General features: G+C 42.4%; 1 long non-coding RNA gene across 1 annotated transcript; it reads left to right on the top strand.

The window, feature by feature from the left end:
* The first annotated feature begins 1,508 nt into the window (after nucleotides 1-1,508).
* On the top strand, nucleotides 1,509-3,661 carry LOC119004473. The gene is made up of 3 exons (XR_005070235.1): nucleotides 1,509-1,793; nucleotides 1,937-2,083; nucleotides 2,787-3,661. It is a non-coding gene; the product is annotated as an uncharacterized LOC119004473 (long non-coding RNA).
* The last annotated feature ends 15,242 nt before the right edge of the window (nucleotides 3,662-18,903 follow it).

The raw sequence follows: 18,903 nt of genomic DNA, 5'->3' as shown, positions 1-18,903 counted from the left end.
AGGATCTCAGTCGTCGAGAGGAATGAAATGTATGGCCACTAAGACTTACAGATCCTCGCAGGGGTCACAGGCGCCTGCTTCGCCCCGTGAATCACATTCACGACGGCGAGTCACTTCTTTCCGTCTCACTGAATTGTATCACTGAAAACCTCATTAAGCAGCGACATTAGGAAGCTTAGTGTTTATTCTGCTCAACCTCCTCTAGGTTTGTTATCAAGCTGTGACAGTTTCCATTTGCAGGTGTTAGATACCGATGCTGCTTCCTCTCCTGCCCCCCCCCCACCCTCCCCTCCTCTCTTTCTCTTTCTCTCTTCCCTCATTGCAAACATGACAGAGAGTGTCACCAGCCGCTGATTTGCAATTTCGTGCAAGCCCAGCAAACGGCTGATGTTATAAAAAAGAGAGCGAGTTAGCCCGACGGTTTGAACTGCACTGCAGCAAAAATCATTTTAAGAAGTGCCCTAAACCACCAAACAGCCAGTCATGTGGGAGAGCTTCAGCTAAGGCATGAAAGCCAATCCTGATTCTTATAAACATCAGAAAGACTTGAATGCAAATCCGAGGTTCTGTCAGGTTACTCTGTGGTCATGTGTATCTCATTGGGCGGAGTGTGACACGAACACTTTCCACGGGTAGAAAAAAGGGAAATTCTCTCCGCAGCCCAGTAGGCAGCAGGAGAACGATACAAACTGTGTGTTGACACTGCAAATAATACGATAAACAGGTCGGAGAGAGACAATTCATTTATGGAGACGAACAGAGGAGGATATTCAGCGTGAGACACTCGACAAGCTTGTTAGTCTGCAGCGGTGGAACTTTTTCACGGATGTCGGCCAATCAAACTTCCCCTCGACCCGTTTACCTTTCAATAGATAACAGTCGCTCCATCGGACGAGTGCTAAATTCACATTACAACCTTTCATAATTAACATTTTTCTCAAGTTTTAATTACAACAACGACATTAACTTTCTTGCTTTCTTTAAAATTGCGAGATAGAGCGCTTTTGTGACATTTTCTTCTCAGTTTCTGGTGTATTAAGGTGGTTGGTATTTATGAGTAAGTACACGTTTAATTTGATGAGGCCTGACTGGATTAAAGGGAACAGTTGTAACTGCAGAGTGAGCTGGTTAGCAGGTTAACGTCCACTGATATCACCTGAACATAATACATAAACATCCTGATGTCAAAATGATTGTTTCCTTACATTCTACTGACTATTTTAGTCCACTGCAGCTAAAAATCTTACATGTTGCACCTTTAAAAGTCCACTTTAGTGAGAAAGTTGATCTTTGAGCCTCATTCCAAACTACAGAAGCCCTGAGGGGCAGTGGAGACGTTTAGTTTTTGTTTCTGGTGCTCCAGTTCCTAAATTCTAATATTTATTTTTAAATTGTTTTCTTTCACTCTGTTTTACACATGAAATACAATGTAGAACTTAGAAAATGGAGCACCAGATAGAAAAAAACAAAACAAAACCAAATCTCTCTCTTGTCCCTCAGGGCTTCCGTACGCAACTCATCCAACACGGTGGGTTTGGGATTGTAGGTCGGGTCATGATCGCCAGTTTTTGATGACTTGGAATGAGACTCAAAAATCAACTTTCTAACAACGCGGACCTTCAAAGTCAACTGATGGTAAAACTAAACAAGTCGTACTTCATAACGTCTGATGAGTTTATAAAAGCACAAACAGACAACCGCGCCTCCACGGTGAGATGGGAGCGTAGCATGTTTACTCCGGCTGTTGGTCTCTGAGCTTCTCCACAGCTGAGGATTAACCGGATAAATTCAAGGTAAGCCAACGGAGCCTGTTATCAGATCGGAACAATTATACTTGGAAAGTCGATACTTGTGTTTACTTTTTATTCACTTCGTACCGCGGCCGCTGACGCCCATGAAGGCCCATTACCAGCCAGCATTTTGTGGTGATTTACAGATGAAGAGAAAGAATCCTACGCACACGTCTCGGCAGCAATTCACCGACTGTATTTCATCGCGCAGGAACTACAAACCCCCCCTCATCACCATGAAATACACCATTACAGCGCTGAGACAGCTCTACACTCAGCTGCCAATTTATGAGGTACACTAATACAAAAATAATGCAGTCCAATAGCAGTCCTGCAATAAACCCAGCTGTCATGAACGTAATATTGTTCACTTATTGCTCCTTTTTTTCTTACAGTACAATATTAATATATGTAAAAAAAATCTATTTTCTCTGGCTTATTTAGAGTTTACTGTTTATAGTTATTAATATTATGTTCGTATATTCTTTTTTAATTTTATTTATACATTGATACACTTTTTGTATCAACTCGTACGCTTGTATTTATCTTTTAATCTTTATCTTCTGTTATTCTAACTACTCATTTTATTAGGCCTGGTGCGCACCAGTCTCTAAATCCATATTAGTTTTTCATAATATCCCATGTTGTTGTTTTTTGTTTTTTTTTACAATCACTCGTAAAGCACTTTGAATTGCTTTTTGATTTGCTCGAAAGGCGCTATATGAATAAAGGTTGATTTATTGAATGCTGGTCGACTGGAAACAAACTGCAGCTTCTAAAGCGATCATAACATTTAATCAACACCTCTGTAGGAAAGTTCCAACAACAGATACAGCTGTAATGAGGTGGGACTTTCTCGACTTAACATACGTAACATAAATATTCATTAAATGTGTTTGTGTTCTTCTTGTAAATGACTCTACTGTCACACCAGCAGTTGTCGTCTAAGTAAAGCTTCTTGCTTAAAAAAGCGTGATGGTTTATCCTGTTATATAGTGCAGAGCGTACCTGGATGGAGAACAAAGGAGAAAGAGACAATGGGACGAGCAGATAAGGAAAAAAAAAACTGCTGGAGATGAACTTGAATCTACAGATGATGAGATGAAATGCGCTGCGTTTGTGAGAGCAGAAAACAGGATGCAGACAGCTTTACAGAAAAAAAAAGACTGTAGCAGAGACTAAAGATGGCAGAACTGATTAGAAAGTCCAAGAAGAGGAGAGAAGAGGAGTTATGAAACTTTGACGGAGAAATTTGAGGAAAAAAGGCTTTTGAGCTACGAGACGTTATGCAATATTATCTCTGGATGTACATGTAATCAGCCAGGGGGGAAATAATGACCCCCCGTAGAGTTGAAACAGTCGGCAGGATGACAGGAAGTGGATAATGAACATAATTTCTCCATTATGCAGATTGGATGATTTTACACGTGAGTTACTCTCACTTCTTTGACATTTCATAAAAATCAATAAACCGGTAGGTTTTCAGCCGTCGTCCTCTGAGCTAAGATTTACACGTCCTACACCTGAGGAAGCCTAATGTGTGTTTGATCTGCTATGGAAATTATATTCACTGCACTACGGTAAAGAAAAAAAAAAAACACGTTCCCTGTGTGTGGTATCTCGATCATATTCCCCTGTTTGACCTTGATCCTGTTCTGTAAGGCTCATGATCCACCTCTGGGCTGTGACTCACCTGTTGAGAAATCACTGTGATGTGGAAAAAGTCTGCTAATACCCCCTCAACCCCCTCACATCTGCATGGAAGGCAGTGATTAGGAATTTAAGATCAAGGGGCGAGATTGCGAGCAGAAAGGAGGGAAGGTTGGAGAAAGAGAGAACCGTGAAATCTGCTCTCGTTTGAACTGCAAATTAGACGATATAACATCGGTAGGAAAAGAGGCTGCGCCCGCCAGGATGTCTGGGAATCTGGCGTTCTCGTTGACTCGCTGCTGAAGTGTCTGCACGTCCTGCATCTGAGGCGTTTAGTTTACAGGAACGACTTTGAGTGATTTCGCAGTTTGGAGTGTTTCTCAAGGACGCTTTCGGTTGCGTTCGCCCTCGAGGAGGGTGGCTGGGGGGGAATCTAACCTGTGATCTTTTAATAACTGAGATGTCTTTATGAGCGCGAGGCTACCCTGCCACCTTTCACTTCTTGTGCTGTTCACGGATCACGAGTCCGTAATCCATTTAGTTGTGGGAGGCACGGGCTTCATTACAAATGAAATGGTCTGTGCACATCGAGGAGGAGGAGGTGGGGGGGGAGGGGAGTGTCGAATTAGCGGCGTGGACCTGATATTATACACTGTCACTTCGCTGCCGTGAGATGTACTCTGACATTGACAGAAAAAAAAAAAAAAGCCCTCGTCTTCATGGTTCTGTGAGTGGTCAAACTCCATTAGAAGCAGCAATGACACTTGAACCACAAAACGCCAAAAGTGTGTGAGAATGATTCTCCAACAGTCTGACTATGACCGAGTGCTGTTAAATTGCCATTCGCTTGACGCTTTCATGCAAAGAGCTTCGCTAAAGCCCCGGTGTTAGAGAGAATCCCTCACCCGGCCAGTCCACATTCACTTTAGGCGCGTTTGGGTGATTTATTCAATATGGGGGTATTTCTTCGCCCGCTCTGTTTGCATCAGTCGGACAGGTGAGAGGAAAACCAGTCAAACTGTGCAGGTCACAGGCTCTGACAATGTAATACAAACCAGCAGCAGGAAGTGATGCCAAAGTGCACTCAGCTTCACGGGTATTACAGGACACATGTTGATACCTTATAGTGAGAATATCCTCGAAAGAACAAAATGAACTGAGGGCAGAGCTCAGATTCAGTTCCTTTACATCCTCTTAGTGCCTTTAACTCATGATTTCCTTCCTGATTCTTCTTGTGCGTCATTGAATTATAGGACATTTCCAAAAACATTTCCAGTATCTCATATATTCTGTATCTGCTTGTTACAGCACTTAATCGAAGCTGCAGTATATAAAGCTGACAGGGCGCCGAGTATTCACACCCGAGACTCTGTGTTTTTGTGGCAGCAGTTTTATATCATATTGAAATATCTTAGATGCCTTCTGCATTACTATGTTATGCACATTCTGCTGGATTCAGCCTGACACTTTTGTATCCCTGGAAACCAAGGGACTTCCACAAGAATTTGAGATAAAGTCTGGCAGATTTTAGCGATTTAAACACAGAGATGGTGAATTATTTCCCTCGGGAGGCGTCTCGCCAGGCTTCAAGCTATGCGCTTGTGGCCGAATCACAGTCGTTCAGGCCGATCAACATCCAGTGAGGAACTAGTGGCAGCGACAAGCAGAGTTTAGGTGTGATGACTGGCATGAGAGGAGACTGTTGGTGGCTCCTAGAGATGTTAGCGGGGATGCTAATAGCGTAAGGAAGAGTTTGGTGGTAGCACTCTCCCACTGCTGATCTGATTGGTTGAGGTGAGTCCCTGGTAGACAGAGACAGATCGGTCCACTCACCAGCAAAGTACATTTTGAAAGTGCAAACCCTTTTTCAAACATTTTTCCAACAACTCCCTCTCCACTCAACCGCAACCTCAGAGTTCGTTCGCCAGCATTTTCTCCTTCAAGCAACACGTCGCTCATATCAGCCGGACTTCCTTCTTTCCTCTAAGAAATGTAGTTTGTCTCTGCCAATCACTCTGCTTCTCTTGCTGCTCAAACTCTGGCTCCTGCCTTAATCACATCAAGAAGTCCGAGATAAACTCTGATACATCCAGAACTCTGCTGCGCGTCTACAACCAGGCCGATTCCGGCCTCGTGAACCTGCTCCAAAATCACTCTGCTTCGCTGCATTTGCTGCTCTGATGCCATCGTCTCGTCTCCAACACTCAAGACCAGAACCTGGAACAACTGGACCATACTGATAGCCTCCCCCTCCCTCTAGAACTCACTACCCAACACATCCAAGACAGCACTGATCACACATAAACCCTACATGTCTATCCCAGCAATGAACTCCAAGGCATGCATGCAGAAATGGAGGTTTGGGGTTCGGTGTGTGTTTGGATTGTGCTGTTAGGTTAAGGTACTTCCACCTCTCCTTTACCTTCTCTACAGGCCACACTACTTCCTGCATCAGCACTCAACGTGAAACATAAATCGTGACATGCAGAAATTAATACAAACATTTATATTGGCCTTCAGAGCAACGTCTTAATATTTATTCCTGCTGACTTCCACTTTAAGCTGCACAGGCTGTGAAAATCGCAGCCTTCATGCCTTAATGCCGTTGACCTACCCGGCAGCGCCACCTTAATGGAAATAAACACGTTTTAATTTCACACTGCGATTTGTGACAAATTATCATGAGTTTCACTTTGGCGAGCACGTCTCTGGACGCGATTCAGTCTGATTATGGTCCAAAGTTCATCATAAAAAAGAAAAAAACAACAACAAATAGGTGAGATCAGTGTGACAACGCTGATAACAAGGTTCTTTTCCTCATCTTCGTAATGAATGGAATAATCAGCTCAGTGAGGCTGCTGTCGAATGAACATCCACACTTCTTCTCCCCCGACGGGCTCATTAGTGTGCCACTGCTATACAACGTATTTATTATTTAGTTTCTCTTTTTCCCTCCATTCTTCCTTTTTTCCCCCTGGGTTTGGACTGTATTCTCCTGCACACTTCACAATCAAACCGGACTATTACGGTGTACTCCTGGCTGGTTGATTTATAAAATGTTGGTTGTTTTTCCCTTCTAGAGGAAAATGACATATGTAATGTATAATTGATTGGGTGAGTTCCAGATGTCCTGCTGTTTGATATTCTTGGGAAATATTTCTCTATTTTTCAAGCAATTAGCATTATCTCTGTAGCCTTTCAGTCAGTTTAACAGATCTTGGTTCCACTTGTGATCACATTTTACAGCTAACCAACCCGAGGGAGCCTCTCGTCGGTCCACCGACTGGTGCTAGAATGAAATTATCTTTACCTTTAGTGTGAAATGAAGTCACTTCTTGACACTTTCTGGGACACATTTGTGTGACAGACATCAGTAGGTCTTCAGAACAGAACATATGCCGTGGATGCATCTGAGGTGCATCAGATGGCACAGTTTGTTTTTCTGGTATAGGCAGACTGACGAGCAGCAGAGCATCTGTTTAACACAGATTTAACATTGTATTTTTTAGCGAGGTGTCGGGACATTTTGCAGCCAATTTTCTGGTGAGAAAAGATGCATTATTTAGCGACCTGCTGGGACAATTTGCTGACAATTTTCGGGCAACGAAATAGGTAGTTCTTAGCATTGTGTCGTGATATTTTGCAACCGATATTTTTGCCAACAAACTATGATGAATTCCTAAACCTAACTGAGTGGTGTTTGTGCCTAAACCTATACAAAACCTTAATCTAGAGATTCAGCAACACTGTGGCACTTCTTTTAGTCATTCCATACTTATATTGTCTATCTGCGATAAACAGTGCAGGCAGAAAGAGACGCCCAGCTTTAATTTGATGGTGTTGTTTACATCCAGATTGGGTGAACAGCCCTTTGAATCCAAACCCCTGAACTGAAAGTCATCATATTTTTAAAATGTGGCTGCAAATCTATTGCAGCCAAAAACCGCCTGAAGTGTCCGACCTCAGCAGACACCTGGTATCTCCGTTGCTGATGCCTTGCCAGAGCTGAACTGCAGCCATCTCCACTTCTTTCATGTTTGAGGGTGTTTTACCTTCACTCTGGACTTCAGAAGGCGAAGTTGGATTGTGTCCAGGTAACTGACTTTGCTAAGAAGCAGACCTCCTCGCCTGAGGGACGTGAAAAGGGCATCTGAGTGAGTATTTCTAGTTCTTTCAGTGACATTGTTGGATGAAATTCAGGAGACCATGAACAATATATTCTTTTCTGGTTCTTTGATGTGCTGCTGCACCTGTTGCACCATGACCCGATGTTCCTCATATTTATATTCCAGCCTCTGCTAAAAAAAAACAAAAAACAAACAGGTTTTGCATCGTTTTTTTGCCCAAATTTTGAGGAATAAGCAGAAAGAATGCTGACGAGTCTGAAACTGTCCAAACCAAACACATGTGAACACAACTTAATATCCAACACTTGACAGACAATACCATATTTATCCCGACATCTGCTTTACTAGATAACTTTTCATGTTATAGCGTTTTGTGTCCAGTGAAAGTGTTCAGTGTTTAATCCAAGAGTTTCTACCCTCTGGAAAATAGATCATCTTAAAGCTCAATTGAAAAGTTTCCTTCGCAAATATATGTGGTTCTCACAGTAGAGCCTCAAGCATGTGATGATCTTACAGAATATGATGCATCGCTGTGGATTAAACCAGCCAACAGTATATAAAGTAGTTAAAATGAGCTCAACCTTAAACACCTACAGCAGAAAACAGTAAACGGGACAATTTACTGCACAAAGGGTAATTTTCATTCTGGGGGTATGAGAAGTTTCACTCAAGTCAAGGATCTGAATACTGACTGTTATCATAAGAACGCTGCAGTTTGCCTTGAATATCGCGGAGATGTTTAACAAATTAAGCTAATTCATATTCACTTTTCAATAGAAGATGTTTTGTCCACAAATCAATGATTAAAATACATCTCCAGGCAAATTTTCATTGTGAAAATAAATTTCCCAAAGGCTTTGGAGGCCCTTAAAACATAATGAATGTGTCAAACATTATGAATGTTTAAGATTATTTTCGTGAGCCCTTTTTTTTTGTCTGGCGCTTCTGAATGCAGTCATCCGCAGTAATCCCTGAAATTTATTGGAAAAAACTTACAGATACATAATTGTGGCTCTCCTGATATCAGCAAGATATAGTATTCCTACTGGAGGTTTTATTTTGTAGGAGTTATTGGTATAAAGCTGCTTATTACTAGAATATGAAATTATGTGAGAATCAGAAAATCGAGGACATCGGTCGAGGCAGGACATCTCGGGTCAGAAAAACAGGAGCGAGACCGTAGTTAGAAACCTGTTCCCCCAGCAGGGAGCTCAGACATACGGGAGGAAAGTTAATGAGTAATTCAACAACTAGCGGCGACATGCCCTTAACCCCACACTGCTCCGATGCAGCTGCTCGGCGCTCACCAGTACGGCGCTGTGGCTGTACTGGGGAGCTCCCAGCTGTGAGCGTAATTGTGTGCGTGAGAGGGAGCTGCTGGAACACAGCGTGCATGCTCAATCAACTTTTCCTGGATAAATAATATAGAGAGAGATTAGTGCCAGCACAGATTGTATTTGTGTTGCGTACATTCGAGTTTGTCAGCCTCACATTTAGCTGGCCGGCAAAAAAAAAGTGCTTTTGTTGAATAAATGAATTCTGGTATTGAATTTGAAGGGAAATTACAAGCAGTCGCTTGAAGTTGCTCCCATTTAAATTCAACTTTAACACGCCTGCGTGATCGCAGCCATGGTCTGTTTTCTACTGTTCATAGAAACAACCTTCAGCACAAGACGTGTGGAATAAATATCAATTGAGCAAGAAGTGTATTTATGACTTTGTGGCCTGAAAAGTTTAGGATCATGCGCCTGGTGCTGAGCAGTCTGGTAACCGCTGACCAGTGGTTCAGTGAGAACAGTGTTAAGTTTAATATTAGCTGACATTAGCTACCACCGCTACACATCTGCACAACTGTATAGAACAGACTGAGGATGTGTTTTAAGGCTATTTTTTGGTGAACCTTTATAGAAACACTCATCTCAGTACTCTGTAAAAGTGGTAGTAGGCAGGTTTGGAACTGTCTTGAATCCCCGGTGGTAAGAGGAAACACGCCTCCTCCTGTTTTAGTTGTGCAACGGCAGACATAATTCATTTTTTTCAGGAAAGAGTGTAAAACCGAGAAAGCTGAGAGTTACTGGGGTCCAATCTCAACGTGGATGCTGTCAGTTTTCTACAGGCGTGACACTAAACAATCAGTCCTGAGTCGAGATGAATAAGAAATAGTTGTTTCCATTATGTAGAAATTGGCCTAAGTACAAATCCCAGATGTTAAACAGTTTGTCAGATGTAACTTCAGCCAAAACTCATGACGTCATCACAAATCTTGAAGTCAACATGTTGACATCCGACCGTCTCACTGCAGAAACAGGTGACACCACCCACCCTGTCACACGACGCTGCACCATTAAAATGATTTAGAAGCTGATGTTTCACGGTAATAAAGTTGCTTTAAGCGCATGACGTCATCACTTCTTCCTACCTTTGTTTGTTACCAATGAGTTCCACAGGAAGACGTTTATTTTCACTTTGAGCCCAACAAATTGAAACATAAAGCTCTTTTAATCTCTTTTCCATAAAGGCGTATTTATAGCGTGATTCAGTTCTGACTCGAGTGAGTAGAAAATACATCTGCAGTGTATAATTTGTCTCAAGTGCAGTTAGAACACACCGCAGCTGACGATATGAATATAAGCTTTATTTTAAACATTAGGCTAATTGCTATACAGAGGCGGCTTATACCACATTATTCACCTGCATACGGCCTGAAGAAACTGTAATACTAGTTGTTGGCTGCACTGTCTTCTTTAGCCCGGAAGCTCAAACACTGAGCAGTATCTTAATCAATAAATCCACACACTACCTGTCTGCTCTACATCTGAATATATTCATACTTTCAGTCTAATCCGGAGACAAGCAGCAGTTTAACGACAAACAAAGAGTTGATGTGCAGCCGGCTGTATTTCCTGCTCTTCCAGTTTCAGAGTGAACCGTGTCCGTTAGTAATTATTGTTTGAGAGAAGAAGGAGGCGGAAGTTTTACGGCTTCATGCCTGAAATGACATCCGATCCTCCGGTAACACATTTAGGGACGGCTGCTCCTGGAGTGATTTGGAGGTGCTGATGTAAACGTCTGATGTGGTTTTGGCGCCGTAACGTTTGTGTTGCAGCGGACGCCCTCCACTCGTCTGCATCTACGCTGTAAGTGCAGCTTGTCGCATTGAAGATTTGTGTGTCTGTGAGAAACATTATAGTGCTGAATGTATGACATGACTTTGCCAGTGATGGTGGACCGGCGACCTTCAGCGGCGTATCCTTTGTCACACAGCGGCGGAGTGGGTGGTAATTATTGTGCCTGTTAGTTCCTGGAGAAGAAGAAAATGGAGGGTGAAGAAGAAAAAGCAGTAAAAAGGTGCAGCAGGCTAAGTTCATCAGTTTAATGAAAGGTTCCTTTGCCCCTGGATTACACGCATGAGTCAAACAAAACCATGTTGTACCCGCTTCTGACCTGATGGTTACCGTAGTAACAGAAAGTGTGGTTTCATTCTACAAGTCCCAGAGTTTAAAAGAAAGAAACTCTCCTTGAACAGTCATTTTTCTCTTATACAGCACAGGAGCAGCAGCTACAGGGTTGCCAGGTCTGTGTGACAAAACCAACTGGAACTCAAAATATACCCTTTCAAACTATATGCAACACATAAACGTATCTTATGTTTTGTCTTTTTTCACTTGTCCATCTTCCTCCCTGCCTTGACAATTAAATATGATATTATTACCATATGACTGTAGTTATGTATTTATGTTAGTTATGTAAGATAAACTAATATCCTGAAAGTAAATATGTGTTAAAACTTGCTATGTATTTATTGTTTAGCTTATTTCGACTGATGCACGTTATCCTGTTAATTCACAGCTTATTAATGACATACACAATACATATATGTGTTAATAGGTTGTGTATTTGCTAAATTAAAATCATCTTGGTTAATTTGCAGGAAGTTAATAGGCTTAGAATGAAAAAAAAAGGACAGAAACTCTTTCCTCCAGGAGTCATATTTCTCCCAGGGATTGCTCGCTAGTTGTTCACTTGTTTGCATTGCTAATGAGCAGATTCGGGAGTAAACGGCATGTCTGAGTGCATGTGTCCATGTCTGTGTCTGTGTGCTCACGTTTGTGGACTTAAGATGCCGTATTTGCATGAAAAATATGTCTACTGAGACAGCAGACAAAAACTTCTTGCTTGGTCTGGCAACCCTGAGTGGGAGTGTGTGTTTAAAGGGCAGCCAACCGAAGTGTTTTTAATGGAGAAACCAGTCAGGTATTGCAGCTGCGATCTGTTTTATTGAACATAGTTCACAAAAACAGGTGAAGTGTTAATGTCACGGTAAAGTTGGTGAACTTGCTGAGAAGCTGTCTGGCTTTGTAGAGGAAGTTTTGAAAGACATATTATGTCGTGTTGTCTGGGGCTGCTTCACAATAAAAGTCACCCTGTGGTTTAGTCGGCGCTGGGCAGCGATCTCAACATGTTTCACACCTCACTGTTATTTCTCAGTGTAACATAAAGGTCTTAAATACGAATCCCAGGCATTTCTTTTTCATGCGACAGTCAGTGTTTACACAGGTTTTGCCCACAACTCAGTGCAGTAAAGCTAACGTAACCTGAACCAGAGACAGTAACAGCTGCCTGTAACATCCCATCTGCCAAAGCTCTGCTGAAATGGAAAATGCACAGAAAACAAAACGAAAGAGCAGGAACACGAGGCACATAACCGAGCAAACCACCGAATATTACCAACTATTCAACAAGTCCGCCTCGGCGTCGTGCAGACTATTATTTAGTGAAGCCGTCGCCGGTGACTAAAAGCCAGTCTGAGACCTGCTCTTGCTTCTTGCTCAGTCACTGTCTGTGTTTCTCTTCTTAGCCTCCCTCGTCAGCGTCCTCTCCGGGCTCTTCACCTCTGTCATGACGTCTGTAGAGGCGGCCGGGTGTTTTATGAGCAACACGACATCATCATGACAGTTCAGGGTTTTTTCTTTTTCTTATCAAAATGATGCAATCTAATCTGTGTCACATGATCAATACAGCCAGGTTAAATAGATGAGTAACACTTTATATTAAGGTACACCTATGCTTTGCTTAGTATGGACTTTATAAGGTGGTAGTACCACAAGAATAGTTATTCTCTCTTAATAACACTTAATGAATATGGTCTGTTCTTACATAACAAAACACAAAACTACAAGTGTTAACAGTGTCTAAATAACTCTGAATTAAGTCTTTGTTACTTAGAATATGTTCCCCATACTAAAGTGTAATCTTGATCATTACTAACTAACTAGTAGTTGAACAGTTATTAACCAAAACATGTTCGCTAATCTAAAGTTGCCTCCTTTTCACACTGCAATGAACAAGTGATGGGTTACACCTTTGAAATAAATGCATCTATCCATCGGTTCCCTCTCATTCAGAGGTAGAATAATAAAGACAGCACAAGTACAAATACCTCATTTGATTTTATTGTTTTAAAAAAAATGATTATTCTGTTGATCAGTTCAACACTGTAGAGGTTTAGTTTCAGTTCATATATTATATAATCTATAACGTGTATTTTTGTGCTTCCTGTGTGTGTGTGTGTGAGAGAAGCAGTGGGAGTGAGAGGTGTCATTATATATATATGTGTGTGTGTGTGTGTGTGTGTGTGTGTGTGTGTGTGCGTGCTGATGACTGACTCAGCTGGAGAGGGCAGACAATGACAATGATGATATTCAGTAATACTCGCTGCAACCGGGGCCTTAATTTAGACATGCTGCAGTTAGCGAGTACAAGGCTATTTGGTTTCACGCGCTGGCGGTCTGTCGCTGCATTATTTTTGTACATTTGGCAGATTTATCCCTGCGCGTGTCATCATTCACTAACCTTTTCCAATTTTTTTTTTTCTTTTGCTTTTATTTGAAAAAGGCTCATTTCAAACCCTGCTCTGTGGCAGAGTGCGTGAATATGCCCCGTGTTTAATTGCTTTCTATGCCGTTAAAAACACGACTAATAACTTGACCTTTAACTCCCTTAAAGGCAAATGAAAAGGGAAAATCATTTGATTTGTGTCATGAAAATAACAAGGCTGTGCGTCTTTTCCTTTTTTTTTTTTTTTTTTGTACCTCGGTAATGACTGGAATAATTAGGTCTGTGAGGCTACTGTCGAATGAACGTCAGCATTAAACCATTCCTCATCTTGACTTCCTCTCCCCAGATGGCCTCATTGATTTATCCATTTCCACGCATCCTTGCTGTGCATCTGAAATATGCTGCTGCAAACACATCATGAAAACAGCCCCCGAATTGCCAAGGGCATATGGGTCTTTTAGCTTTTATGCCTCGCACTTCTCTCTGGACACATCCGTCTCATCACCTGCCCACCGCGATGGCCAGATATGATTATAATTACACCACAGGCCTGCCTCGAAAAAAAAGCCTGATCACGCTGCAGCCTCGTTTGGCAGCACGTCTTTTCTTTTTTCTTTTTTTTTTTTCTCCAGCCAGTTTCTGGTTACAGCTCGAGCCTGCAACAAGAGCAGAAACTGATGCTGCAGTACGCTGGTACCACTGCAGGGAAGGCTTCTCATATTCAGCCTCATTTTCAAAGGGCTCTCATTGTTGCTGGAAAAGGCTAGTGACAAGTTGGCACGTTGATGACATGCCCCGCGCTACACAGGCGAAGCACAAATATGTTTCCCCCGCAGTGATCTCTAATCATTGTTGAAGCCAGCGGTTGGGAGCTTACACACCATCCAAGCTTAAAGGATTGACAGTTCGATACACGCTGTGCTGAAATAAAAAGAAAATGTAAAACACGCAGCGACAGGCAAGAAGTCCTCACTCATATATGTACACTAGTGAATATACGGCAACAAGATGCACTTAAAGTTTGAGGAATAAACACGCTGATGATAAAGAACAGTTCCTTTCAGGGCATTGATTAATTTATTCATATGGAGGTCTTTAATGTTGCAGCTCTATGAGTCACAGAGACTCAGATTGCTCTGACAAGTTTATGTACCGATCTGATGCGTTTTTATTAGAAACAGGAGCATGATACTTCTCAGCCGTGTCAAGAAGGGTTTTTTTTTTACCGCACTCCATAAACGGCAACCAACCTAAAGTGAAACTCTCCACAAAAGCACCACTTTTAAGATTGACTGTCAAAATCATTTTCAATCGGACTGTTAGGGGCAAATACCATGTTAGCATTTTTAAAACAGTAAGAAGGCTCGACACAAAATGGAACTTTGCTCGTAGTATCACCAGGGTGACATGTTGTGTCGAGCCTTCTTACTGTTTTAAAAATAGAGATTTTGATGCTAACATTGTATTTGCCTCTAGCACTCCATTGAAAATGATTTTGACCTGAAAATGAAAATCTTAAAAGTTGCGCTTTCGTCGTAATTATGCTTTTAAACGAACATTTGACTCGGGTACATTCACAAAAAGACCCTTGGTTGCATTTTGGCGAGAGTCTCACTTTAACTCCAAGGACATCCATAAGATAATATCCATCCAGTGAGTAGAATGCAACTGTTAATATGCATTTCATTTACACAAATCCTGATCCTGATCCTGACCCAAACTGTCTTCAGACTCAAAGTTCACATAAAACTGTCCTCAAAACTTTAACAGGGAAAGAAAAGGCCGACACCTCGGGAGGGTTTCCTCTTCTAGTACGTATCAGCACACAACAGATGTTGAGTTTACACAGTCGACTGAAATAATGAAAGTACAAAAAAATTACAATATGGTGACACAGGATGACGCCAAGACAGATTGCATAAATATATAAAGAATGTGGGAAGATGTCGAGCGACTTCCAGCTAGATGTGTGGTGAAGGTGCCGCCCACTTGGGTGCAAGTTGTTCTCCTGCACGGTGCCGAAACACGTGACTGAAATAGATGTTGTTTCTTACCTTCCATCTCTCCGTGTGAGTCTTCTCACAAGATGTGAAAAGTTCAGAATGCAGCACGGCAAACAGACAGGCGACGTTATCAGTACACGGATTGTTTACGCTTTGCATAGAATCCTATCAGCCGAGACTCTCACACCTCAGAAGACTAAGCGCGGGCATCAAATGAGACGTGCTGAGTTTCATTCTACTCAGATCTCATATCGCTGCTCACAAGCGATGATACGCTGGGAATGTTTTCGAGCAGTGTGGCTCGGTAATATTGCGCACAGCAGGGACAGAATTTGCAAATGGGACGAAATCAGTGTGATGGCCAGTAAAGTGCCACCAGTCCAGACCTTCAGTGGTCACACCACAGGCCGCTATGTTGTCTATAATTCTGCCGAAGACGGTGTAGAGCGTTATGAAGTAAGCAAAGTGCCACAATGAGCTGTTTAAAAAAAGCAAATGTCAAGAAATGGCTCACTTGTTCAACACTTTTGTGAAAACACAAATACTTTGGTTCTGTTTGGTCCAAGATCAAAATAGGGGATGACAGTAAACCGTGCAGTTCCTCAAGATCCACAGTGCCGTGGATCTACGACACTACTGTCATGAGTGCACAGACTTTAAGTAATTTATCATTCACTGGTTCCAGATTCTTAGACACGACAATATTGCTGCTCTTGACTTGGATTTATAGCTGTGCATTAAGGGGTTGCAGTGTAGCTTTTTAGACCATTAGCACGAAGCCAACAAAGGCTATATGCAAAAGTAACAGACTATGGAGACTATAGAACTGGGTAGAGTAAAGACAGCAGTAAGGATGTTGAATGAAGGTATTAGTATTCTTCACTTTTCAGTTAGACCAGCGGTTCCCAAACTGGGTGGCGCGCCGCCTGCGAGTGGCCCGGCGTTAAAACAGGTGGGGTGCAGCAAGGCTAAATGAGTGACCTCAGTTTTTCATCTGTTTCCTCCCAGAATCACAATATTCCTGTATTTTTCCAGATTAATGACAAATCTTCATACCTTTATTCCCTTCAATTTATCTCATCCTGTTTTGGGCACCATGCGGGTTTTTTAAGTGCAGTTAATTGATTTGTCTTATTAATATATTATTAATATAGCCAAAAATATGCACTGTCAGTTTCTATGTCGATCACACTGTTGTTCCCCTTTGAGAGGCTGACAAACACGTGTAAATATTGTTATCTACCAAAGGAGGGCCGTTCAGAAAGTTTTAGAACCACTGAATTAGACACTTCCATCAAATCCATCTCCACTGCAAACTTTCTGCACACCCCAATTACCTCTCCCTATCTTAGTGATTGACAGAATGCAAAAACTGGTGATTACACATCTGTAATTTATTCAGTAATGCTCGTTGTACAAAATGAATGAAAGAAAATAAACAGACTTACTGCGGAGAATATAATTAAAGCAGATTAAGGCTCGATGGCGTACAGTACATCTGTCGGGTCTTGTCTGCGGTGTTATCGACAAGAGAGATCTGACAATGAACTAGAAATGAAACCCTGTGTACTCGCTGTGATGGAGGGGAGGGGTTTGGGAAAATGGAGTGCACGGCAGGGCGACACTGCTTCTTGGTTCTAGTCACTACTCCCTTTATCCATCACTGATCAGAAAACAAAGACGGCTAAACTACTCGTAAAGTGGACACTGCGACTCTCACTCCTGTGGGTTTAGCTCTGTTGTTAGCTGTTAGCTCTGTTAGCCAAACACACCGCAGGAGTCTGTTGCTCACCGGCTGCTAACACCTGAAAGCTAACTAGCTCTCCTCCTGCCTCCCTCTTGGTTTAATCTGCGCAGCATATTTGCAAAGTCCTGCTGGTATGCTGTTTGTGAGTGACGGGATAGACGGACTAGCTCCATGGGAAGATTTCAGACACTTTGGCATTTCAGCGGCTCACTTGCATGTTCATCTGATCAGCTCTTCTGATCGGCCTTTAGATAAACCACTGATCAAACTTTTCAGAACGAATATTGGCTGGTGACGATCCGTGGTCAATCAATCGGTGCACCGTCGGTCCGTCAGTGCACGAGTAATTTATTGCAGGACCTTGGGATACAAACTTATAAAAGCACTAAAAAGCGATGTGTAAAATGTAATATATAGTATGCAGAGATCTGGGTGGATGCCATGCATAATGCAGTGTTTCTCATGATTGAAGGTAAGGTGTAAAATGCAAACATATGCGTACTGAATATTTTTGCACAGTCGTCCAGCAGCGGCCATGAAGGGACAAATGTGAGTGAAGGTACGTAGGTGTGCTGCAGCCAGCCTTGTGACATGATCATGTAACTGTATCTTCATTGCCAGGCGAGACTTTAAGTGCAGAGGCCTTGAAAGCTGTTCCAGCATCTGATTCAGCTCCGTTGCTGGTCAGTTTTGGTTTTTTTTTCTTTCTCTTTCTCTGCCTCCCCCTCTAATTTTCTCTCTCCATGTGTCTCAGTGAGACGATGTATCAGCAGGCAGACGTACAGGAAAAAAAAAAAAAAAAAAACAACAGCTCAGGAGCTGGCATTAATTTGAATGCATTAACACCTCTTAATCAGCCCATGGTAGGATTTTCATAGCGCTTCATGATCAACCCAGCAGGAGCTCTGTCCCACATTCTCTCCTGGCTTGTGACATCAACATCGCAGATATTTTAAGGGCACGGCAGCTTCATGTGTCACTAAGAGATACAGATTGGAGGTGGGGACGCAGGAGAGAAATCTCTGGAAGGATTCGATCCAAAGCAGGCAGAGGCCCGTGTGATTCAAAGGACAGAGGTGGGAATCAATACGCCATCTTTTTTGGACGCGCACCGTGATTCAGGGGTGCAGGGAGACGGGTAAAGCTAGGTCGTGCTTTGAGGACCTTCTGGGAAAACTTGAATATGGATTGATCTGCCTCCCCACAGCCACTGCAGCCAGTTTGCCCTTGAGCAAGGCAGTTACCTACCAGCTGCTGCAGCTGCTGTGGAGCTGCTCGGTGGATGTGCTGCTGGACCACTGCCAGAGCACAAATCCAACTCCAGACTCTCCCTCCTCCTCTGGTGTGGCTGTAATAACACATTTTTTCTTTATGTGTTCTCGTTGAATCTGCGCTCGCCAAGAATGTTATGAATACACTTGTTTTAACAAAGCGGCAGACAAAAGCTTCCAGTCCCACAGTGAAGACATCCTATACAATCATCCAGAGTGCCCAAATGAATGTGTGGTCACATTTCCATTCACGGGAAGACTTGACATAAAATTGAATGAATGGAATGCTAAAAAAAACAAACTAGTGACACCAGCTATAGATCTTCTACCTTCTCCTGTCCTTTGGTTCACAGTTAGCGCTTGTTTGTGTTCAAGTTATGCAGCACTTGTCAAATTCACACACATTCACACACCAAAGGTGTCGATCTGCTCATCAGGACCAATCTGGGGTTCATTATCTCACTCAAGGATACTTCA

This window comes from Acanthopagrus latus, chromosome 16, assembly GCF_904848185.1.
Source record: "Acanthopagrus latus isolate v.2019 chromosome 16, fAcaLat1.1, whole genome shotgun sequence".
Lineage (NCBI taxonomy): Eukaryota > Metazoa > Chordata > Actinopteri > Spariformes > Sparidae > Acanthopagrus > Acanthopagrus latus.
Note: the sequence above shows the minus strand (reverse complement) of the source record. Positions and strands in the feature narration are given on the sequence as shown.